Source organism: Lethenteron reissneri, chromosome 37 (genome assembly GCF_015708825.2).
Source record: "Lethenteron reissneri isolate LAM-NWPU_2019-01 chromosome 37, ASM1570882v1, whole genome shotgun sequence".
Lineage (NCBI taxonomy): Eukaryota > Metazoa > Chordata > Hyperoartia > Petromyzontiformes > Petromyzontidae > Lethenteron > Lethenteron reissneri.
In genome coordinates this window covers 1,562,538-1,570,212 of record NC_083815.1, presented here as the reverse complement: position 1 = coordinate 1,570,212, position 7,675 = coordinate 1,562,538, and positions in this window count along the sequence as shown.

Genomic DNA, 7,675 nt, shown 5'->3' with positions numbered 1-7,675 from the left:
TCAGGCCATCATCATCCCTCGGGGGGAGGGGGGTCAATAAAATAGATATCAATTATGTGACACGTGACTAGTAGCCACCAGGGCCACAGAAAGATGTAGACTGGATGTGGTATGCCGGGTGAACAAATGTGATGCCGGATCATCGACGCAGACAGAGAGAGCGGCTTTGTAGAGACGAATCTCCGGGCAAATTGTAGCTCGTGGCGAGCGGACACCGTGGACCTTAGCTACTGGGTAGCGACTGATTAATGAAAAGACTATGGGGGGGGGTCATTAGGAAGGATCACAGGGATGTAGTGAGGATGGGTCTGGTGGGGCGGGGAGGTTCGAAGGGGGAAGTGGAGCGAGTGGAAAAGGGGGGGGGGGTTCGGGGGGAGGGGGGTTCATTGGGGTCTTGGTTTTTGGGGGGGGAGAGGTACGGGCGAGGCGGGGGGGCAGAAGCAAGCGGCACTAATTGCCTGGCCGATCGCCGCGGTGACAGATTGAGGCTACGGCACCTGCACCCTGCTACTATAACAGCCCCCCTAGGGAGATGAGGGATGGGTCTGTGGCTCTGCCTGTGCGCGTGCACACGCGCGTGTGCGCGCGCGCGTGTGCGCGTGTAGGGGGGAGCGGTGGCGCAGCGGTTAGCCCGCCACGCTACCAAGCCGGCGAGTCCGAGTTCGAATCCCACTCGCGACCGATAAATAGTGGCGAATATTTGAACCGGTACTGGGCTTCTCCTAGGTAGACTCGGCCTTAAAATATTACCTGCTGTGCGGTGTGTTAACGTCACTGTCAGGGAGACAAAAGCGGTCGGGCGTGGTTCTGGCAACTCCCCCTTTCGTATGCCGTGCACTTGCCCGAACATCGATGTTGCGGCTATACGGGGAGGGGGGATCTTTTATCTTTGTTTGATTGCTGCTGCCATCACGTTGCGGTACAGCCAGTCCCCTCTCTCTCTCTGTGCGTGTGGCTCGATGGCTTTGCTTGGTGGCTTTACGTTTTAATGTTGTTGTGTTTTTGTTCAAGGTGTTGAAAGAGATCGTGTGATGGTGAGAGCCTCCGCTGCGTTTCAGCGCCGAGGCCCACTGCTCGTTGTTGCTTGGTCTTCGGGGGTTGAAGAAAATAGATAAAACAAAAATGGGAGCGCATCAACACAAATTATCTCTAACGGAGAAACTCAGAATCTCTTTATCTGCAAAATAGAGTCAGCGGCGCCAGAAAACAAGAACAATAACGCTGCGTGCAGGCACACGGGTACCGGATATAACCCACGCCTGGCATGAAACTCAATGTGGTTATCTTGGAGTCTGTGTGCTTCTGGCTGTTTATAGCCCGCGTGTGTGTGCGTGTGTGTGTGTGCGTGTGTGTGTGTGCGTGTGTGTGCGTGTGTGTGCGTGTGTGTGTGCGTGCGTGTGTGTGTGCGTGTGTGCGTGTGTGTGTGCGTGCGTGTGTGTGTGTGCGTGTGTGTGTGCGTGTGTGCGTGTGTGTGTGCGCGTGTGCATGTGTGTGTGTGTGCGTGTGTGCGTGTGTGTGTGCGTGTGTGTGTGCGTGTGGCTCTGCATGTCGATTCAGCCTCCAATGAGAACCTGCTGCGGTGCGTAAAACATCGCCACCGGGGAGACAAAGGCTGCCGGGAACGGTGGTGGCCACCCCCCCCCCCCCCTCGTGTGCGTGCCGTGCTGGCTTTTATAGGGTTCTCGCGAACAGCACTTGCCCCAACGGTCCGTTAAAGTCTATACGGGGGACCTTTGTCTTTGAGGGGCTAGTAACACCTCCCCAGCCTTAATTACATTACGAAAGAACCACGGGAGAAAGCACAGAAATAAGCTTGTGCCGGAGACCCCGGGGGGACAGGCGTCTATGGTGTCTTCTGGCCAAACCCTATTTGGCGGAGTCAGAACACTGAACTCCCCCCTCCACCCCACCCCCCTCGCCCCCCCCCCCCCTCGGGGTTCCTCCAGAAAGAGTAGAGAAGCAACGGTAGGCAACGTGGATTGTATGTGCGAGTGAGTGAGCGGGCGGGCGGGCGAGCGAGCGAGAATATTTCGGGGCTCGGAGGAAGACGGAGGCTGCCGTGGGTCGTGGCGACGCCACTGCGGGATCGTCGCGACATCTCGATAAGACGGCGGTGTGCTCACGATCGTGCTCGCAGCTGATATAGCGACAGAGAGCGAGAGAGCACCGATGTGAGTGCAGATTACAGTTACTCATCGTTCCTTATCGAGCTTCAAGGAGAAGCGAGACAAATATGAGAGAAGATGAGATTTGCGTGCCAGCATGCTCGTACAGGTCAATTACGTGGATAACTTTTTTTTTTCTGCGTGTGCTATGCGCGTGCCGTGGAGGCTGCGATGGTGCGACTCAATAGGAGCGCGCTCGCTGAGATTGTTTCAAAATTAAGAGTCGTTCTACTCTTCCAAACTTGACTCGCTCCCTCTCGCTGCCGCTGCCGCCGCTTCTGCGCAGATCTCCGAATGCCGGGAACTGAACTCGGGTCGCCAAGGTCACAGCGCGGCACTCACAGCAACGCGCACAGCTCCCGCGCAATAAGTCGAAGCGATGTCCTGCTCCAACTAGGCCGTAAGGTGAAGACGTTTTACGTTTAATCCCGTTCCCATATATGGGGCACTGAATTCTTTTCATTCTAATAAAAAGATCTATTGCTGTTGGCCGTGAAAATAAAAGTTCTCCATGTCTAATCCTGCAGTTTATTTTTTATTATTGTTTAAAGTCGGCAATATTTCTTTCCTCGCTAAAATATATATAAATACAGTTACAAACAAAACCAGCAGCATAAGATTTTCGTTTTTTCCAATTCACAATTAAATACATTTATGGATTTTGAAAAAAAACTGCAGGGTATTTTGCGGAGAACTTTGAACATAAAGTCGAAAATGGTTTTGTCTATGAAAAAATTCATTTAAAAAGTAGTTCCCAGGTGAGTGAACGAAAATCATTTTCTAGCCACTTTTCCCTAGTTCACCTTACGGCCTAAACCACCCAGCGAGGTGGTGTGTTGTTCCTGTCCTGTTTACAGCCCTGAAACAGTGGTGGAAGATCCACATTACTATGGTGGGGGGCGAGTAGATCCAGCAACCACTGTTGACTTTTACAACAAATCGGTGCTTATTTTTTTTATCGACCCCGGATTAATTATTGGCCGACCCAACCATCACAACCATCACCACCACAACCACCACCATCACCACAACCACCACTACCATCACCGCAACCACCACAACAACAACCACCACCCATCACCACAACCACCACCACAACCACCACCACAACCACCACCACCACAACCACCACCACTACCACAACCACCACCACCAACACAACCACCACCATCACCACAACCACCACCACCAACACAACTACCACCATCACCACAACCACCACCACCACCACCACAACCACCACCACAACAACCACCATCACCACCACAACCACCACCATCACCACATCCGGGGTTTTGAACTCGCAACATTCCCATTGGCGGGCCGCTGGCTCGCCCCACACGTGGAAGTGACCCGGTCGGCACCGGCGCGACAACCACGTGACCTCCGCATCGTTCCATTACCTTGACGCATTGCGTTGACACTCGCCAAATCCTTAACCCAAGGTTTCCAGGGTGAGCTCCATTATAATAGCGACCGCCTAATGGAATCATACGGAGATCACTTTAATATATCGTCGCGTGGACGACGTCGCGGCTGGAAATTTGGTGGCGTTTATTATTTTCTGGAACGGCGCTGCAAATAGTTCCGACTCCGACTCCCGAAGTGACGCGGAGGAGTGCCGTGGCGGTCGGGGCGCCAGAAACATCCACATTGTGTCGGGCGCGGTGGTGTGTGTGTGTCTGTGTGGGTGTGTGTGTGACTGTGTGTCTGTGTGTGTGTGTGACTGTGTGTATATGTGTGTCTGTGTGTGTCTGTGTGTGTGACTGTGTGTGGGTGTGTGTAACGCGGTGTGTGTGTGTCTGTGTGTGTGTGTCTGTGTGTGTCTATGTGTGTGTGTGACTGTGTGTATGTGTGTGTGTCTGCGTGTGTCTGTGTGTGTGACTGTGTGTGTGTAACGCGGTGTGTGTGTCTGTGTGTGTGTCTGTGTGTGTCTGTGTGTGTGTGTCTGTGTGTGTGACTGCCGCGCGCCAAAGCACTCGCTCGGATTATGCCGAAATCAAACACCCCACTCACCCACCCACCACGCCGTGTGTATATATGTGTGTGTGTATATTTATGTGTGTATGTGGCCACCTACGGGGCGAAGTGCTGTTGGCGAGTGCCTATTAAAGCCGATCCCTGGCTTTTAGTTCTCACGCTTGTTTACGCGCCTTACAAAGTACTCATTCGTTTAAGGCTGAGTCGACCTAGAGGAGGCCCAGCACAATTATTGATATGCAACGTGCCACTAACGCCATCAGCTGTGGCAGGCAAATTGTAACTAAGGTCCCCCGGTTCGGAGGGCACCCTGGGAAAAACCACTGCACCACCGCTCCCCAACCATCACGTGACCCCCGACACGTCCCGTGCGAGCTGCCGGGGTGAGTGGTGCTAGCGGGCGACTGGCATGGCCAGACGCATCGGCGCACAAGGGGGTGACGCGGTCACCCCCACGCAGGGCCGCCTTTGTCTTCCCACACCGGACGTTTACAAACCTCTCCCAGGGCTCAGTGAAGGCTGGGTTGACCTGGGGGAGGCTCAGGGTCGGTGCAGATGTCAGTGGGCATTGAACGCGGGGTCGATGGATTCGATGCGCAGAGCGCTCACCACTTTACCACCGCTCCCACCCCCCTCACCACCTCGTTCTCTCTCTCGCTCTCCACCTCCCCCACACAGACACGGATGGATGTAGTGGGAGCATGGACAGAATGGGGTTGAGATTGCTGCGTGCTCCTACTGCTGTAACAGCGTCTCCCGGGACGCATGAGCACTCCGGTAACTCGTCTTGCTATGGGGAATGCCCGTGCAGGGCTGACTTCATATCCACCGTGTGTGCGTTTGTTTGTTGCTGCTGTTGCTGTTGTTGTTGTGTGCATATATTGCTTGTGGGGAGTGGTGGCGCAGTTGTTACGATACGAACCCAGCGAGCCGAGGTCGACTCAATTCCCGCTCGCAGCGGCGAATATCTGAGCCGGTTCTGCGCTTCCCCTAGGTAGACTCGGCCTCAATCGAGTCCCTGGTGCGGTGTGGAGTCAACATCGCCAATGCGGTGAGAAGGGCGACCGGGCAGGCATGGGCTTGGCTACTCACCCCCCCCCCCCCCCTCGTGTACTGTGCCAGCCTTCATCCGGTGCTTGCTGTGCGGCACTTTGCCCCAGCAGACTGAAAAGTCTATGCGGGAGGATAATCTTGATTTGAAGCTTTCGTGACTGTAGGAATCCACACTATTTGGTTCTTTCGGTAAAGTCACGTGGGTATAAAATAAAATAAATCATGACGTTTCATTCTTTCTCACCTGATGACGGACGCTTGTGTTGCGCCCGAAACGTCGTGATTTATTTTAGTTTATACCCACGTGACTTTACCTAAAGAACCAAAGATTAGGGAGGAGGGATCTTTGTCTTTGTGTATTGTTGCTGGCACGCGGCTGCTGGGCGTGCCCCCCCTCTCTCCCGTGCGATCCCCCCCACGCCCTCACCTGCCCCCCCCCCACTCTCCGCACGGCTCTGCTGCGGCCGTTCATTAATGAAGCGGCGAAGACGACGAAGGGGGGCGCATTGGGGAATGCGGAATGCGAGACGGGCGGCGGTGGCGGCGTGGCCGGCCTTGTCACGCAGAGGGCGGCGAGGGTTGGAGGATGCGCTTAGCAGGGGACGCCGCTTCGAGCCTACGGACGCGACCCCGCGCTGTTCATCTCTGCGGCGCGGGGGGGGGGGGCGGGAGGGAGGGGGGTGTAAAGTGAAGGGGGGAGGGGCGCCCCACTTGCCACGGGTTCAAATGGTTTTGAACAAAACGGTACCCGCAGTTATGCTCAGGGGGGAACCACGCGCCTACTGCGTAGAGGTGGATGGTGGCCTGGAATTTCAGCCAGCGTGGGTTGGTGAATCAGGAGCGGAGATGTCGCGAAACTCCCTTCTTGCCCGTCGGTGTCGAGCAGGTGCTATACCCTGGCTCGCCAGTCGACGGCGGTACGGCCGATTGCGGGCTTAATCTCCATCTGTTCCATCTCCGCGTGGGTGTCGAGTAGGAGCCATGGCCCCGTCTCGCTATAATAACGCCGTACCAGCGAAATATGTGGACTCCACCTGTTCCATCTGTCCGGGATAGAGTGTTGTCCCCTCGCACGCACGGGTTGTCTCCGACTATCTCCGATTTAATCCCACATGTTAACAGTCATTGACTGGCGGAAACCATCTTAATGCATAGAGGACGGCAGAGCTTGGGTAAGTGTTGGTGACGCCTGGTCGCCGACCTGGCTGCTGCCTTCCTGCTCGTCGGCAGTTCCCCCTCTCTCCGTCTCTGCGAGAGCGAGCGAATTTGGCGCGGCGTATTATAAGTTGAAATTGACAAAATAATTAGATTGAATCGAACTGATGAAGTCCGTTGTGATGACCATGAGAACGCGGCAGCATCCCTTCCACGTGTCTCACACAGTAACTATGTATGCACATTTTTATATTATTCTGACATGAATAGCAGGTTAATTAGACGTAATAATATCTGGGCTTTTACTGCCAATGAGATATATATTCCTGTTCCTCTGGCTGTCTTCATTGAATCCTGAAGGCGAGTCCCCACAAAATCCATATTTTGTTTGACAACAACACAGACATTCCCCAAACGATTCTGCCCATTTATTGTTGCTCATTGTTAAAGCTCCACCACAGCAGAAACTTTACGTAAAGTTATGCAATTCCGAGATTATATACGTGTTCGCATCCTCCTCCTCCATGATTAATCGACTGCTGGATGAAGGCCTCTCAGAATAAGTTGCCATCACCTGCCACGATCTTGCCGCAGCTGCCGTCCTCTGGGATGCCTTCTCACCACCCGAGTTAACGAATCCGTGATGTATTTACAATGACACCACGGCGCCTTTATCACCTCCCTATCCTCGCGAACCCCTTCCGCTTCCTCGCGTGCTCAGTGCACGCGTCTCATCGCTTACGACTCTTTGCGATGCAATCACACACACATGTGTACACACACACACGCACACACACGCACACACACACGTGCACACACACGCACACACACGTGTACACACACACGTGTACACACACACGTGTACATAAACACACGCACACACACGTGTACACACAGACACGCACACACACACACGTGTACACACACACGTGTACACACACACGTGCACACACACGCACACACGCACACACACACGTGTACACACACACACGAGCGCGCACGTAGGTGCTGAATACTCCGTTGCCGTATTTTCTCCGCAGCCTCACGTCCTTGCTGCGTATCCCTCGGCTGTGTCTTCGAGTTGCGCTATGAACGGCACGATGTCCGACGTTCCGCTCCGGTTCCAGGACCTAAAAAATATATACATATTTTAAAAAATCAAGTGACAATTTATTTGCATGACCGCTAATTACACGATCGCCAAAATGCAATCTCAGGAATTGATTTTGCTGTGTACTAAATAAGCTCCCAGCATGCGGAGCGAACCGTCGGACATAATCTCCGTACAACCCCTCCCCCCCGTAAAACACGCACACGCACGC